Source organism: Lolium rigidum, chromosome 1 (assembly GCF_022539505.1).
Source record: "Lolium rigidum isolate FL_2022 chromosome 1, APGP_CSIRO_Lrig_0.1, whole genome shotgun sequence".
NCBI classification, from domain to species: Eukaryota; Viridiplantae; Streptophyta; class Magnoliopsida; order Poales; family Poaceae; genus Lolium; species Lolium rigidum.
The window spans coordinates 351,043,965-351,062,022 of record NC_061508.1 but is presented as its reverse complement, the minus strand read 5'-3'; positions in this window follow the sequence as shown (position 1 = coordinate 351,062,022).

Sequence of the window (18,058 nt, the reverse complement as noted above, 5' to 3'; positions counted from 1 at the left end):
CCCGCACAGAGCCAAAAATGAGAGGCTAAGGAAAGGCCCGTCGGCGCTAGCACCGCGCGCCCTTTCCCCGGTTCAGGGTTCGCCCGGTTGGGGGCTTGGGGGCGCGGTGTCTCAGGGTTCACCCGGTTATCGCCCGTGGGGGACGACCCGAGCGAGAGCGAAACGTTTTTGGCCTAATGCTGATATGCACTACTATCTTTAAAGCTTTGCTTTGTTAAGAGGAGAGATCGTATATTGACAAAACCTTGGGTGTGGCGGTCGCATAGAGCCGGCGTGAAGGCCCGACGGGATTGCAAAAGAGATCTCTGGTTAAATTCCGGCCGGGGGGGGGAGGTATACTCAGCTGGTGGGGTGGTTGAGTATATTTAGGGGAGTTGGTCGGTGTTGAGGACCGACTCTTACAATCTTTACCCTCTAACTGTTTATGGGATCAGGTATGTGAGAGTTTGGCCGATTTTTACTCCTCTAAAGCTTTTGAAGGGATCGGTTAGAGATGCTCTTGCAACCAATCAACTCTGCTAGTTCTTTACACTATTGGACGCAATACACTAGGATTCGTGCAATTTATGCCAACTACGAACATAAGGACAATGCTAAATATTACATAGAAATCGTTCCGAGGATAAAAATTCGGGACTTACCATATTCATATACGGCCATATTGTTTAGTTTTGAATAGACGGGTATAGCTTTTCGGAAGACATCCTGCTACGGCTATACCATTTATATAGACTAAACGAGAGAAACCGCTAATAGCCGGTATATCCGTATTTACCTATAGTTTTACGGATTTGCTGTAAATCAGGCGCTTGATACTTAATAAGTTTAAGTCGATCGTTGAATCATGTTGCTCCAAGACTCGTGCAAACCTAGTTTTCTTGTAACTTTGTTTTTGCCCAGTTTTCACATGGCTGCAGCTTGCCATGAGCGAACGGGGGTTTGAGGTATGTGGCCTCTTTGATTTTGTTTGTCTGCTTTTTTTCATCAGTTGCGTAGAAGAGATTAGCTAGTTGCACGGGAGCTATATCTGAGATTTTCTCATTTACGTATAGGTATATAGGTTGTAAGTGAGGATCCTAGTTACACATGGGTTACAACCAAACTTTCAGAGTTACACATAGCCTGCAATTTAAGATTTTTTTCAGTTGCATATGTGGCCTAACTTAGGGATACTTTTCTTGTTGCATGTTGCAAATGATATTTTTCCAGTTACACATGGGTCATAACTGAGAGTTTACTTACGGATACTTTTCTTGCTGCACGTGTGTTGCAAATGATATTTTTGCTGAGAGTTTTCCGGTTACATGTGGGTTGCAACTGAATTTTTTTTCCCAATCGCATGGGGGTTGCAACTGAGATTTTTCAGTTGCGCATATATTGTAACTGAGAATTTCCACTTACATGTGGGTTGCAACCGAGATTTTTCCAGTTACGCATGTGTTGTAACTTGTAACTAAAAATTTCCATTTACATGTGGATTGCACCTAAGTCTTTTTCAGTGTTACACGTAAGTTGTAGCTAAGATTTTTCTTGTGCCCTAAATGATTGCACTGATTAATTTTTTCTAGTGAGAAATGCGAGTATGGAGATTTGTTGCTTTTCTATTGCTTCCGTGGATTCTACTGCGTTTGTATGTAGGCATACATGTACGAATGTATGAATTGGACGCGGAAACTAACTTAATAAGCTTGGCGCTCCCATAGTTTTAAGTTATAGTTTTCCTCCCTCGAATCGTTTTTGAGTTATAGTTTTCTTACTTTTTTTGGTAAGGTATGACTGCAACTTTCCATATTTTTGGAAAAACGCTAAATGAATACTATGGTTCTACTTTTATCTTATCTGAATACTATGCACTAGAAATGAGGCATTTAAATATGCCAACTTTTTATCAAATAAAAAATGTTATACCAACTTCGCGCATAACAATAATGCTAGGTTCTATGTACAACACAGTTTTGAGGATCAAAATTTGAGGACGTGCCACTAAATTCATTTGTTGCCAAATAGGTTGTAGTAGAGATTTTTCTTGCTAACTTTGTTGTAGTTGTTGTACAATATGATTCGTTATAGTTGTCTTTGTGGAATCTTTTTTCTTCATTTTAATGCATTGTACGTATTTTGAAATCATGTATTAATTCAATTGAATATATATAGTAGCTGATAGATACTTACTTTATTTGTACATCTATATGTTAGGTACTTCATCCTAGTCGGTGGCATATGGAGTACAAGGGCTTGGAATGTTATCAATTGTGTGTTGCCAAATAATCGTGGAAGTAGGGTTTTGACAACAACTTGCATCACGGATGTAGGCATGTATTGTTCTAGCTATCCAAATGATCTTGTATACCACATGGAGGCACTTAGCAAGGAGAAGTCCAAAATCTTATTTCTTAGTAAAACTTTAAATCTTCAAGACGAAGAAAAGTGGGCTGGTTTTGAAGAATATTCTTGTTACATGTTGAAACTGGCTGATGGCATGCCATTGGCCATACCATTGGCCATAACTGTTGCAGCCGGCTTATTAGCCAGGAAATCAGAGGCACCGGCAGAACTGAAGATGCTCGGGGAATCTATTATTTCATCACTGAAGCAGTATTCACCCTGTGAAGGAATGAACAAGATATTACAAATGAGTTATGCTGATCTATCTCTTCCTTTGAGGTCTTGCATTCTGTACCTGAGTGTTTTTCCAGAAAACTATACTATCGAGAAAGATCGCTTGATCCTGCTATGGGACGCAGAGGGAATTATGGGAAGAAGAGATAAAGAGTTCTCTTTGGTAACAGGGGAGAGGTACTTCAATGAGCTTATTAGTAGAAGACTGATTCAGCCGGTTTTCCACCTTAGCTGTCACCAGGCAGTGGGATGTACTGTTCATACTTTAATTCTTGATTTCATCAGATCCTTACGGAGAGAAGAAAATTTTGCCATGACAGCTGCAGAATTGATTGGTGTTCCATTTCCATGTGACACAATTCGGCGGTTCACGCTGGACGGCCGTAATGAAGACGAAGTTGACACCTTGTCCACAAGCAGCGTGCACCTGTCAAGGATGCGATCCCTCATAGTCTTCAGGGATGCCGAAGGGAAGGTCGGTCCTCCATTTTGGCTTTCTATCAATAGAGGTTTGGCTTTCAAACTTCTGCGAGTGCTGGACCTAGGAGATACATGGAATTTAAGAAATCCTCGTCTGGAAGGAATTGGAGGATTGGTTCTACTGAGATACTTGGGGCTCGCAGGGACTGACATTTATGAGCTACCACACGACATAGGAAAACTGGAGCAATTGGAGACCCTCGATTTGAGGAGGAAAAAGGAGACCCCAGGTTTGACGAAGAATGATTGGCCCGTACGTTTTCCACAATCTGCATTTAATTTGCGAAAGTTGAGGCATCTACTGGTTAAAGTAGATGCCAGTATTATTTGGGAGATGCCGATATTACAACAAGCCTTCATTGATGTTGAGGATAGCAGCTCACTTGGTAATGTGGTAGAGCTGCTGCGGAAATCTGAACAGCTAAGGACGCTCGGCGTATTTATGGGAACATCAGTTCCAACAGAAACCGATCTCGTGTCATTTCTCGACGAGGTTGTGAAGTCCAAGGTCCAATTCCTAGACATTGATTATGAGTGGCCAGATTCTGATGCGATTTCCATACTGGTGGGTTCATGGGAGAAGGTAACAGCTCCGCTAGAAACGAAATTTGAGCCCCGAAGATTTTCTCTCACCATCAATTGCTTCTACTCGCTAGTTACACCTAAGATAGGCTCACTTGCCAGCCTCACCCACCTGGATATTTATCTCGATAAAGCAGAAGATTTCATTGTACTAGAGGGCTTGACAAATCTTGCCCTTCTCAAATTCGTTGCTAGGTATTGTTACATAACAGGAAGGTTCATCATCAAGGGGGGTATCTTTCCATTTCTGAAGGTGTTTTCGTTCGGAGTCATGGATAGCTGGATGGGGCTGGAGTTCAAAAAAGGAGCCATGCCGCAGCTCCAAAGGCTTGGGCGTGGCTTCCATGTAATTGAGCGGCGGGGTCAAGAATATCCGGATATTGGCATCGAGCACCTCACTCGCCTCACACGAGTCCATGCCATAACCTTTTGCAATAAAGTTACAGTTTCAGAGGTGGAGGCCGCGGAAGCTGCCATCAGACATAAAGTATCTGAGATCACCACCAAACCCACATTGGAATTGAGCAGAGAAAATCAAGAGGAGATGTGGACGGTGGAACAACGGCGAGCGACACTTGTCTACCAATTATCCGAGGAGACGAGCATACGACAATTCCAAGATGATCAAAACAATTATTTGAGAACGTCCAGAGACGCAAGTTACATCTCGCAGCGTCCTTCATCTCTGTCCGATAAGATGAAGAACGCGGCGAGAAAATTTATTAGCCGTCCAAAATTATCTTTTTTTTAGAACGAGAGGGTAAAAGAACATCTCTCTATTATGATAGTTTTATATGTTAGATAACAATATTAGTGATAGATTAATATGTGATAATTGATGCACGATGTTAGGCTCATAAGCGTTAATTCTAGATATATTCGATCAATATGGGCTGAAAAAAGTGCTTGAAAAAGCTTCCAAGCCGGATAATCCGGGCTGGATATTTGGTGAAATATTCGACCCCCAGAAAATGGCTAAGCACTAAATGGTTTTGGCTTTGTACACCCCAAATTATTGGCCGGATTATAAATAGGATATTTCAACAGGCGGATAATTCGAGCCGGATATTTGGCGAAATATTCGGCCCCTTGCAAAATGGCTAATGAGATTAGGTGTGTGCTCCAAGTACACCCCCAAATATTTGACTGGATATTTGGCCGGATATTTCATATTGGGCCAGATTATTTGGGGCCGGATAATCCATCTCCCACTTAGGGAGGATAATCTGGCCCCCAAAAATCCCCAGCGGCCAGATCTTGGGAAGGGGTATACTTACCCTTCTTCCTCAATGGAAAAGGTTGCTCAATCTCCTCAAGAAGAACCCTAGAAGCCGAGCCACCAAAATCACTTGATTTACTCCCTCAACCACTTAAATATATTGATTTTTGGAGATTCGAAGGAGAAGATCCCGATCTACATCCTCACAAAAGTGATTTGCATTTCTCCCTCCTTCACTTGAGGGGCCCCTTTCCTAGTGTTTCCTTTGGAAACCCTAGTTGTTTTGTTTACTTCCTTAATAACTTGTTATTGTGTTGCAACAGCTTTGGGCGTCTCCAATCGGTTGTGGATGCGTGCCCCAAGAACCTTGTAAAGGTCTGATTTCCACCTTGAGGAATTCTCTTAGTGGACAAGTGTGCTAGGCCTTCGTGTCGTTGCGCACTGCGAGAATAGGTTGAGGCCTTTGTGGTGTTGGTTGGTCTTCGTGGCACTACACCCTTCCAACGTAGACGTACTTCCCCTCAAAAGGAAGGAACTACGGGAATCATACCCTTGTGTCTCCATGTGCTTCATCTCGGTTACTTCTATCCTTTACCACAATTTACTACTTGTATCTTGTATCTTGTGTTGCTTGTGTACACCTTGTCATATATGTAAATTCACATAGTTATATATCTAGAGAATTTACCTTTTGTGTCAAGCCTAATTTGAAAAAGTATTAAAATTTGATTAGCACCTATTCACCCCCCTCTAGGTGCCCATACGCCCCTTTCACTTGGTATCAGAGCCTCGGCGCTTAATTTGGACTTTACCGCCTAAGAGAATATGGCCGAAGAGGGGGATCCTAGTACGGTTGTTGCGTCTATGAAGGGCGTCAAGGTCTCAAGGATTTGGAGTCATCAATTTCCTTGATGAGCACCTCCGTAGATGGTCAAATGAATGAATTGCATGACATGATGATGCAACTCATGAAACCCAATAAATCCCCTATCCCTCCTATCAACCCTACCGAGCATGGCACCTCCATTGTGTAAGATCCTTCCATCGGTGCTCCTTTGGGAGAAGATACCGTGGAAGAAGAGGTTGGTGGTAGTGAGACCACTCCCAAGGTAGACCCTAAAGCCAAGGAGGATGTTGATAGCAAGTTTTACTCGGAGGTTCCTCTTGTGTAATCTTCGAACCCTCCCATTCCCCATCCTCGCATAAATCAAAGAGGCGAACCTCCTAAGCTTACCCCTAAGGCTTTTCCTTTGTGGCAAACAAGAATGAATTCGTATCTATGTTGCTCCTCCATTGAATTATGGAGAATTGTTGAAGAAGGATATAAGCCTAATGAACCTCTCAATTTGACTCGCAGTGAAGTGGTTGATTTCCAACTCAATGCCACCGCCCTATACATGATCCAACAAGCCGTGGGTGAAGATGATAGACCCTACATCGATAATGACACCACCGCCAAGTCGGCTTGGAACACTCTCTCCGAAGTGTTTCTTGGAAGTGCAAGTATGATGCGCAACAAGTACCAAGAAGTTAGCAATATCACCGAAGGGTTCTTGAGGATGGTGAAGATCACTAAGACATGTATCGCCGTCTTAAGGCACGTGCTATCACTTTCAAGAATCTTGGTGCTACAAACTTTGATGATGATTGGATCAAGAGGAACTACGTCAATGCTCTTTTGCCTTTTGAAGCAGCCGATCTAAAGACCCTCAAGAGCTAGCAAAACTTTGATCAAATGTATTCCAATGAAGTTATGCAAGAGATGGATGCCTTCAAGGTTGAGTAAAAGATTGCGGAGGACTCTCGTGCTTGTGCCCTTGGTATGCGGAAAGGAGGAAACCTTGCTTTGAAGGAACAAGGCCACGAAAGAAGTGGAAGAAGATAGTGGAGATGCACATCTTGAGTGGTGTCCCGAGGACATCAAATATGATCTCCATGAGCATATTTCTCTTGCTACAAGAACCTTTGGAAGAGACCCATCTAAGTTCAAATCAAAAGGGAACCAAAGAGGCAATTCAAGTGCTCCAAAGGGTGGCGGTCCAAGGTTAAGGACTGATACGTTGCAAACGTATCTATAATTTTTGATGCTCCATGCTTGTTTTACACCAATTTCTATATGTTTCGTTCACACTTCGTGGCACTTTTATGCATTTTCCAGCACTAACCTATTGACAAGATGCCACAGTGCCAGTTCCCTGTTTTTTGCTTTTTTTGGTTTCAGAAAGTTGTATAGGAAATATTCTCGGAATTGGACGAAACAAAAGCCGAACCACCCCTTGGTGGGGCCAGACCCTGGCCCGCGCCAAGGCATGGTGTGGGGTCACCCGGCACCCCACCGCCCTATCTCATCCTCATATATAAAGGCTTCGACGAGAAAACCCTAGAAACAACAGCCTCCATCCATGAAAAGTTCCGTCACCGACGCCATCGTCCAAACGATTTTCGGGGGTCAGAAGTTCCTGTTCCGGCACCCTGCCTGGACGGGGATTGACCCCCGGAGCCGTCTCCATCGACTCCACAGCCTCTACTATGACTCCATGATGGTTTGTGAGTAGTTTCCCCCATGGACTATGGGTTCTAGGCTATAGCTAGTTGGTACTCTCTCTCCTATGTACTTCAATACAATGATCTCATGAGTTGCCTTACATGATTGAGATCCATATGATGTAATCGGTGTTGTGTTTGTTGGGATCCAATAAATTGTGGAATTGTGATCAGATTGTTCATCATATTAATACTATTGTTATTTAAGATCTTGCATGCTCTTCGGTACTTGTAGTTACCTTAATCAAGTAGTTGCATGTATCTCCAAGAGGGAGTATTTATGCTCGATAGTGGGTTCATGCCTCTAGTTTTCTGGAAGAACGTTGCTACTAGGGAGAAAAGAACATTGTTTTATCCAAGAGTAATTCTATTGTTTACGTTACACACATTGCTTAATGCGATTATCGGTTGCTTGCAACTTAATACTGGAAGGGGTTCGGATGATAACCTGAAGGTGGATTGTTTAGTCATAGACGTAGTTGGATTACGTTCTATGTATCATGTTGTAATGCCTCTAAATACTACAGTAACTTTATCTTATCATAGCATGCATTGTCATGCCCTCACAATTATCAATTTCCCAACTATAATTTATTCACCCAACACATGTTATTTGGAGAGATGCCACTAGTGTAGATAGCTGGGAACCCTGGTCCTTCTATCATCATCATTGCTCTAAAGTCAACTCCGTACTGGAATACTTTATGGTGCCATCTCCTCTGTGATACTGCTGCTGTGTTACTATTGCCATTGCTCTCATATTACTGCTGCTTTCACATCACCTCTGTTAGTGGTGCTTTTGCAGGTGCAGCTGAATTGAAAACTCGGTTGTTAAGGCTTATAAGTATTCTTTACCTCCCCTTTTGTCGAATCAATATGGGTTTTACTTCCCTCGAAGACTGTTGCGATCCCCTATACTTGAGGGTTATCAAGACTATTTTGTGGCACCGTTACCGGGGAGGCATAGCTCTACTCATAAGTTCACCTGGGGAGTACACTTTACCCGTCTCTTTGTTTTTATTTTATTTTATTTTGTCTTGTATAGCTAGTTTATTTTTGCTTAGTTTATTTTTATTTAGTTTTGTTTTGTTTAGTTTACTTTTGTCTAGTTTATTTTTGTATTGTTTTATTTTTCTTATATACCCAAAAAATCCATAAAAATTTGAAAAATCGAAAATCTAAAAAACTTTTGTTATGGAAAATTGTGATAGTATCTACTATGAGTAAAACTTGTGATAATAATTACGCTCCTTTTATCTTTGATAATACATGCTATTTTGATAAATCTTATGATAATCCTTTATTTGTGCCTAACTTTGAAGTGCATGGTACTAAAGAGTTTTGCTTAGAAAATGTTTATGATAAAGCTCTAGATGATGGTTCTATATTGGTTGATAATATTAATTGTACTACTATTGAAAATGAGATTTGAGGGGTCTTGACTTATCTTTGAGCCCCATACCTCTTGAGAATGATCAATAATCTTGTTATAAAATTGTTAAAAGTGGGTTGGAATATTTTAATCCCACTATTTTTGAGCTTGATAAAAATTACTCTTGTTTGTAGATCATAAAAAGCATGCTTTATGTGATATTTATATTGTTGAGTTTATTCATGATGCTACTGAAAATTATTATGAGAGAGGAAAATATGGTTGTAGAAGTTTTCGTGGTACTAAAACACCTCTCTATATGCTGAAAGTTTTGAAGTTACTCTTGTTTTATCTTCCTATGCTTGTCACTTTGTTCTTTGTGAGTTTATTTGTGTTCAAGATTCCTATGCATAGGAAGTGGGTTAGACTTAAATGTGTTTAATATTTTCTCCTTCATGCTCACTTTTTCTTCAATTAATATTTTTTATGTGAGTATCTTCTCAGAATTCCGCGCCTAACTGAAATGCGTTAAAGAAAAGCACTTATGGGAGACAACCCATATTTATTTTCTGTAATTTTTCTTTTGTTAAGTCTTGGAAGTTTTTGCCTCTGTAATAACCTCTCCTTATAATTTTTATTTCGTTTTTGTGCCAAGAGTAGCCTCTAATAGGAAGAAAGTAAGATTTGGAGAAGTTGCTGTCCAGAAATAGATTCTGTGCTGTTACCATAAAATTTCGTATAAATAACCAGTACGTAATTTTGAGCTGTCATTTTATACGGATGTAGCTTGGTGATCAGGGGATATGTGAGCACCCCTTCTCCGCTCGACACGTGTCTAACGTGTTGGAGATATGCCCAAGAGGCAATAATAAAAGTGGTTATTATATATCTTTGTGTTTATGATAAATGTTTATATACCATGCTATAATTGTATTAATCGAAATATTGATACATGTGTGTTATAACAACAATGAGTCCCTAGTAAGCCTCTTAACTAGCTTGTTGATTAATAGATGATTATAGTTTCATAATCATGAACATTGGATGTTATTAATAACAAGGTTATATCATTATATGAATGATGTAATGGACACACCCATTTAAGCGTAGCATAAGATCACGTCATTAAGTTATTTGCTATAAGCTTTCAATACATTGTTACCTAGTCCTTTCGACCATGAGATCATGTAAATCACTTATACCGGAAAGGTACTTTGATTACATCAAACGCCACCGCGTAAATGGGTGGTTATAAAGGTGGGATTAAGTATCCGGAAAGTATGAGTTGAGGCATATGGATCAACAAGTGGGATTTGTCCATCCCGATGACGGATAGATATACTCGGGCCCTCTCGGTGGAATGTCGTCTAAATAGCTTGCAAGCATATGAATGGTTCATAAGAGACCACATACTACAGTACGAGTAAAAAGTACTTGTCAGGAGACGAGGTTGAACAAGGTATAGAGAGATACCGATGATCAAACCTCGGACAAGTAAAATATCGCATGACAAAGGGAATTGGTATCGTATGTGAATGGTTCATTCGATCACTAAGTCATCGTTGAATATGTGGGAGCCATTATGGATCTCCAGATCCCGCTATTGGTTATTGGTCGGAAAGAGTTCTCAACCATGTCTACATAGTTCGCGAACCGTAGGGTGACACACTTAAGGTTTGATGTCGTATTAGTAGAACTTGAATATGGAATGGAGTTCGAAGTTTTGTTCGGAGTCTCGGATGGGATCCCAGACATCACGAGGAGTTCCGGAATGGTCCGAAGAATAAGATTCATATATAGGAAGTCATTTTATAAGTTTGAAAATGATCCGGTGCATTTATGGAAGGTTCTAGAAGGTCCTAGAAAAGTCCGGAAGAAATCACTTTGGAAGGTGGAGTCCCTTCGACTCCACCTCCCATGGCCGGTCAACCCTAGAGGGGTGGAGTCCCAGGTGGACTCCACCAAGGGTGGCCAGCCACCCCCCCTCATGGAAGGGTGGGAGTCCCACTTGAGGTGGGAGTCCCACCTTGGGTAGGTTTCCCTACACATGGAAGGTTTTGGGTTGGGGTCTTATTCGAAGACTTGTAGTCCAACACTTGGGGGTTCCACCTATATAATGAGGGGCAAGGGGAGGGGCCGGCCACCACAAGCCATAGCTTGGCCGCACCCCTAAGTGGCCGGCCACCCCTCTCCCAAACCCTAGCCGCCCCACCTCCTCCACCTCTCCCGCAAACGCTTAGCGAAGCTCCGCCGGAGATCTCCATCGACACCGCCACCACGCCGTCATGCTGCCGGGATTCAAGGAGGAGCTACTACTTCCGCTGCCCGCTGGAACGGGGAGAAGGAAATCATCTTCATCAACACCGAACGTGTGACCGAGTACGGAGGTGCTGCCCGATTGTGGCACCGTCAAGATCTTCTACGCGCTTTTGAAAGCGGCAAGTGATCGTCTACCGCAGCAACAAGAGCCTCATCTTGTAGGCTTTGGAAATCTTCAAGGGTGAGTCTCGTTCATCCCCTCGTTGCTCCCGTCTTCTAGATTGCATCTTGGCTTGGATTGCGTTCTCGCGGTAGGAATTTTTTTGTTTTCTATGCAACGAATCCCTACAGTGGTATCACAGCCGTGTCTATGCATAGATGGTTGCACGAGTAGAACACAATTGTTTTGTGGGCGTTGATGCTTTGTTGTCTTTAGTTCGAGTACTTTGCATCTTTGTGGCATGGTGGGATGAAGCGGCTCGGGCTAACTTTACATGACCGCGTTCATGAGACTTGCTCCACGTTCGACATGCAACTTGTATTGCATAAGTGGCTTTGCGGGTGTCTGTCTCTCCCACCATAGTGAAGATTCAATTTAATATTTCTATTGACAACACTAGTATCACCGTTGTGGTTCATGTTCGTAGGTAGATTGGATCTTACTCGAAAACCCTAAACCACGTAAAATATGCAAACCAAATTAGAGACGTCTAACTTGATTTTGCAGGGTTTGGTGATGTGATATGGCCATGATATGATGATGAATATGTATGAGATGATCATTATTGTATTGTGGCAACCGGCAGGAGCCTTATGGTTGTCTTTAACTTTCATGTTGAGTAGTATTTCAAAATAGTTGTAATAGTTGCTACATAAGGTGAACAACCATGAAGATGGCGCCATGGACCTTGACGCTACGCCGACGATGATGGAGATCATGCCCGTTGATGATGGAGATCATGTCCGTGCTTTGGAGATGAAGATCGAAGGCGCAAAGACTAAAGGGCCATATCATATCACATATGAATTGCATGTGATGTTAATCCTTTATGCATCTTATTTTGCTTAGAACGCGACGGTAGCATTATAAGATAATCCCTCACATTAATATCAAGATAATAAAGTGTTCTCCCCTCGTATGCACCGTTGATATAGTTTGTTGTTTCGAAGCATCTCGTGATGATCAGATCAACCGGTCAACCGGTCGGCAACCGGGAAGTTCGCAAAATTCGTCCGGTTGTGTTCCGGTACGATGCATCCGGTTGGCGACCGGTCAACCGGGCCAGGGACCGGACTGGCCGGTCTGGAGGCCGGTCTAACCGGGTGCTGGACCGGCCTGAACGTCGACTTCTCCTTTCGCGCATGCCTCCCGCTCCTCCCTCGCGCGTCCATGAGATATCTTCATGTCCAGCTCCATGTCCAGCTTCACGTCCATCTTGACGTCCGTCTTCATGTCCAGCTGCTCCTCTACTCCTCGTGCGATGCTCGTCTCCTCTTGATACCCGATGATACATAAGTAATAGGACTTAGGCAGTATAAAGTTCTCATCAATCAAAGTACCGCTTAGAAACAAGTTCACATGTTGTTTAAGTAGCTTCGCACGAGCCCTTGTAATTGGTCCAATCCGAACTTCATTGGACTTGAGCTTCACAGCAGGTTCATCTTCATTTATCAATGACGGAGGTAGTGGTGTAGTAGGGATGTCCTCATCATCTCCCCCCCTTGAAAAGGCCTCGACCTCGACGCTCCAAGGTCTTCTCCATCATATGGTGTCAAATCAGCAACATTGAAAGAACTACTGACACCAAACTCATCAACTGGAAGATCTATCGAGTATGCATTATCATTGATCTTGGCAAGCACTTTGTAAGGACCAGCACCACGAGGCTTCAACTTAGACTTCCGCACCTTCGGGAACCTATCGTTGCGAAAATGTACCTGCACTATATCACCAGGCTTGAACAACATCTCTTTGCGCTTCTTATTCATCCTTGGAAGCATTGCTCTTGCCTTTCTTCTCTATCAACTCTTTAGTCTTCACATGGATTTTTCGCACAAAATATGCCCTCTTGGATGCCTCCATATTAACTCTCTCATGTATGGGCAAAGGCAACAAGTCAAGTGGAGTAATGGGTTTGAAACCATACACCACCTCAAAAGGACATAGCTCCGTGGTAGAATGTACCGCCCTGTTGTAAGCAAACTCTACATGCGGCAAACACTCTTCCCACTCCTTCGAGTTCTTCTTGATCATGGATCTCAGCTAGCTGTGACAAGGTTCGATTCACCACCTCAGCTTGACCATCAGTTTGGGGATGACAAGTAGTACCGAACATTAGCTTTGTCCCCAGCTTTCCCCAAAGTGTCTTCCGTAAGTAGCTCATGAACTTCACATCACGATCGAAACAATAGTCTTCGGGACTCCATGTAGTCGAACAATCTCCCCGAAAAACAGGTTAGCAATATGCGACGCATCGTCGCTTTTGTGGCAGTGCAATAAAGTGTGACATTTTAGAAATCTTTCCACTACCACAAATATAGAATCATGGCCTCTTTTAGTACGCGGCAAACCCAACACAAAATCCATACTAATATCTTCCCAAGGTGTAGTAGGTGCCGGTAACTGAGTATACAAACCGTGAGGCTTCAGCTTGGACTTGGACTTGTTGCAAGTAATGCACCTCTTCACATACCTGTCCACATCCCGCCTCATCTTTGGCCAATAAAAATGATCAGAGAGCATGAGTAGCGTTTTCTCACGCCCAAAATGACCCATCAAACCTCCAGCATGTGATTCCTGCAATAAGAGCAAACGCACAGACGATTCTAGAACACATAGTTTGTTAGCTCGAAACAAGAACCCATCATGTATGTGATATTTATCCCATGCTTTACGAAGAGCACATAAGCGATATGGTTCAGCAAAATCATGATCCGTAGCATACAAATCACATTGCACTTATAATCCAGGAATTTTAACATCAAGTTGAGTTAATAGCATATTCTTCCTAGATAGAGCATCAGCAACAATATTATCTTTTCCTTTCTTATGCTTAATAATGTATGGAAAAGACTCAATGAACTCAACCCACTTAGCAAGACGCCTATGCAAAGTAGATTGGGTTTTCAGATATTTCAAAGCTTCATGATCAGAATGTATGATATTTTCTTTTGGGCACAAATAATGTTGCCAAACCTCAAGAACTCTAATTAAAGCATACAATTCTTTATCATATATTGGATAGTTCAACTTAGCACCAAAAAGTTTCTCAGAAAAATATGCAATTGGGCGACCCTCTTGCATCAACACACCACCAATTCCAATACCACTAGCATCACATTCAATCTCAAATTGCTTATTGAAATCAGGAAGTGCAAGCAACGGTGCAGAAGTTAACAATCATTTCAGTTCGTCAAAAGCATGATCTTGGGCAACACCCCACTCAAATGCAAGACCCTTTTTAGTCAATTCATTCAAAGGTGCAGCAATAGTAGAAAAATTGGGCACAAAACGACGATAAAACCCAGCTAGACCATGAAAACTTCTTACTTGACTCACATTCATTGGAGTAGGCCAATTTTGAATAGCTTCAATTTTAGACACATCTACTTCTACTCCATGCTTAGAGACAACATAACCCAGGAAATATGACCTTATCTTTGCAAAATGTGCACTTCTCAAGATTACCATAGAGTTTACTATCACGCAACACTTGCAAAACATGTCAAATATGTATAATATGATCAGATTCATTGCGGCTGTAGATTAATATGTCATCAAAATATACAACCACAAACTTGCCAATAAAATCACGCAAAACATGGTTCATCAGTCTCATGAAAGTGCTAGGTGCATTAGTTAAACCAAAAGGCATTACTAACCACTCATATAAACCAAATTTTGTTTAAAGGCGGTTTTCCACTCATCCCCTTCTTTCATCCTAATTTGATGATAACCACTACGCAAATCAATTTAGTGAAAATAGCAGCACCACTCAATTCATCTAGCATATCCTCTAAACGGGGAATAGGATGACGATATCGAATAGTAATGTTATTTATCGCTCTACAATCTACGCACATACGCCATGTACCATCTTTCTTAGGAACAAGAATAATAGGAACAGCACAAGGACTAAGGCTTATGCGGATATAACCTTTGTCGAGTAGCGCTTGTACTTGCTTCTGTATCTCCTTCGTCTCTTCGGGGTTCGTTCTATATGGTGCCCGATTGGGTAGCGAAGCTCCAGGAATCAAGTCGATTTGATGCTCAATACCTCGCAATGGTGGAAGTCCTGCGGGTACCTCGTCCGGAAACACGTCGCCAAATTCCCGCAAAACATTAGAAACACCAAGAGGAAGAGGGGTCATGTCGTTAGAAACCAAAACCGTACCCCTGTACAAGAGCACAAGAGGCATGGCTGTAGGATCCTCACTAAATTCTCTCATGTCTTCTTTGGTGGCTAATGAGACTAAGGAATTCACTCTCTCACTTTTCGTTATATCACTCACAACATTACAATTCTCTCGCCTATCTAATGAAGCATCCTCCAAGTTGACTTCAACTTTCTGACGAGACTCATTGACAATTTGCTGTGGTGTCATATGCTATAAATTAATTTTCTTGCCCTTGAACTCCAAGTGATATGTATTAGCACGGCCATTGTGTTGCACAGAACGGTCATAGAGCCAAGGCCGTCGCAATAGTAGGTGACACACCGTCATAGGAACGACATCAAAATCAATGCAATCCTTATACGGTCCAATAGCAAACTCAACATGCACCATGTGGTTTACCTTCATCTCACCATTGTCGCTCAACCACTGAATATAGTATGGATGCAGGTGCGGTAGATACTTCAACTTCAGCTTGGTACATAACTCCTTGCTTGCTAAATTGCGGCAACTCCCGCCATCAATAATGACCTGGCATGCCTTGTCATGACCAACTAAAGCCTTTGTTTGGAACAAATTGCAGCGCTGAGTAGATGCACTAGGCAACACATTAAGAGCACGCTGCGACACAACAATGGTGCGAGCATCAGACGGATATGCATCTTCACCATCGTTGTCATAGTCATCATCTTCCTGGAGCATTAGGATCAACATCATCTCCAGTCTCGTATTCATTGTCCTCATTGATAATCATGACTTTGCGGTTAGGACAATCTCTCTTGAAGTGACCCTTTCCACCACATGTATGACAAACCATATCATGGTTACGCGCAGTAGACACATTAGAGCCACTCGTACTTGCAGCAGATTCGGACTTCTTTGTGTTAGATACATTGGAGACCGGCTTACTAGGCGGAGTAGAGTAAGGTGCGGAGCGCGTCGAAGGCGCCGACGCCGAAGATGGTGCCACGCGGGGTGTGAAACGCCCAGCTCCTGTAGCTCGACCTTTGATCTTTGCTTCGTCACCTAACCGTGATTCAGCTTCTCTTGCATGATGTAACAATTGATTCATATTGGTGTAGCTGTAGTGACGAACAATGCCTTTGATATCATACTTCAAACCGTTGAGAAAACGCTGCATTGTCATCTCGAGAGACTCACTGACACGGCCACGCCGCATAAGCATCTCCATCTCCATGTAGTATTCATCCACAGCCTTCACACCTTGTCTCAATAGAGTCGACTTATCATATATATTCCGCAAGTAATTTGTAGGCACAAAGCGAGAAGTCATCGCCTCCTTCATGGCACGCCATGTGCGTATAGGTTGCTCACCATCCTCGTCTCTGGCACGAACAAAAGCATCCCACCAACGCAAAGCGTAGCCATCAAATTCGGAGGAAGCAAGTTTAATCTTCCGATCTTCGCATAATGTGGATGTAAGCTCCACAACTTCTCAATCTTGAGCTCCCAAGTGAGGTATTCTTCAACATCAGCTCCTCCTTCAAACTTGGGTATAGAAAACTTGGGCTTACCCAACCCATCTTCCTCATCTTGTCCACGACCATTGCGGCCAAGTGGAGCCCAACCGCGAGGACGATTACCACGTGGCGCATCACGAGCATTGTGTGCGTCATCTTGAAGCTCAGGATCTTCGTCATCTTCTTATTGTTGTTGCGCGGTCAAATTCTCAACAGGCTAAACGCAAATCAGCAAGACTGCGTTGTACATCCGTCATTTGATCTTGCATTGTAGTGACGGTCACATGAGTAGCATCCAGCTTTTGGGAGATCTCTTCAACCTTCCCATTAAGCACATCATCCTGAGCGCGGAATTCACGTCGCATCTCATTACGAAGAGCCTCATACTCCCTCCATGTGATGATATCGGCAGGACTCTTGTTTTCCTGGTTAACAAGTTTATGATCACTAGCAGACATCGTTAGTAGATTAGTGCACTAAGTCAAAAATATATGGTGGTACTCTCACAACTCGCTCAAAACTGATAAGAAAAGGAAATCTTACCGTTCCAAAGTAAATTAGTGTTGCTTACCACTTGTAGTAACAACTAGTGCACTGGATGTAGCGAAGCGAATATCAAGGGTATAAGAACAAATCACACGACAAAGCAGGGTATATGTGGGCTGTAGGTAGGCTACCTATTTGCACCAATAACAAGCTCTAGCGATGACCGTAGACAACCAATGATACTCACACACGGCGATATGATGGGGCAATGCAACTATATGTGGGAAAGGTTGCAATGCACAAGAGAGACGCTAGCAAAGCTCAACGAGACAGGCACAAGATTGCTCAACTACCAGTGCAGTAAAGTAAACTTAAGCCTTCACTTGATTCAACTAGCACGACACTTTTCTTTTTTGGATTTTTCTTTTTGTATAATACACGCAGCTATGTAGCTCTTATTGCTTCTTTTCAATTTTCGCTTTTTTTTTACACAACTCCTTGATAACACGGCCAACAGAAATATGCAAAGCACCGATAACCTAACGAGCAGCCTATCGAGCGGTAAAACTAGTCTCTTCTGGGGAAGTTCCTAGTCACTTTATATCGAAAGGCCGTGTCTAT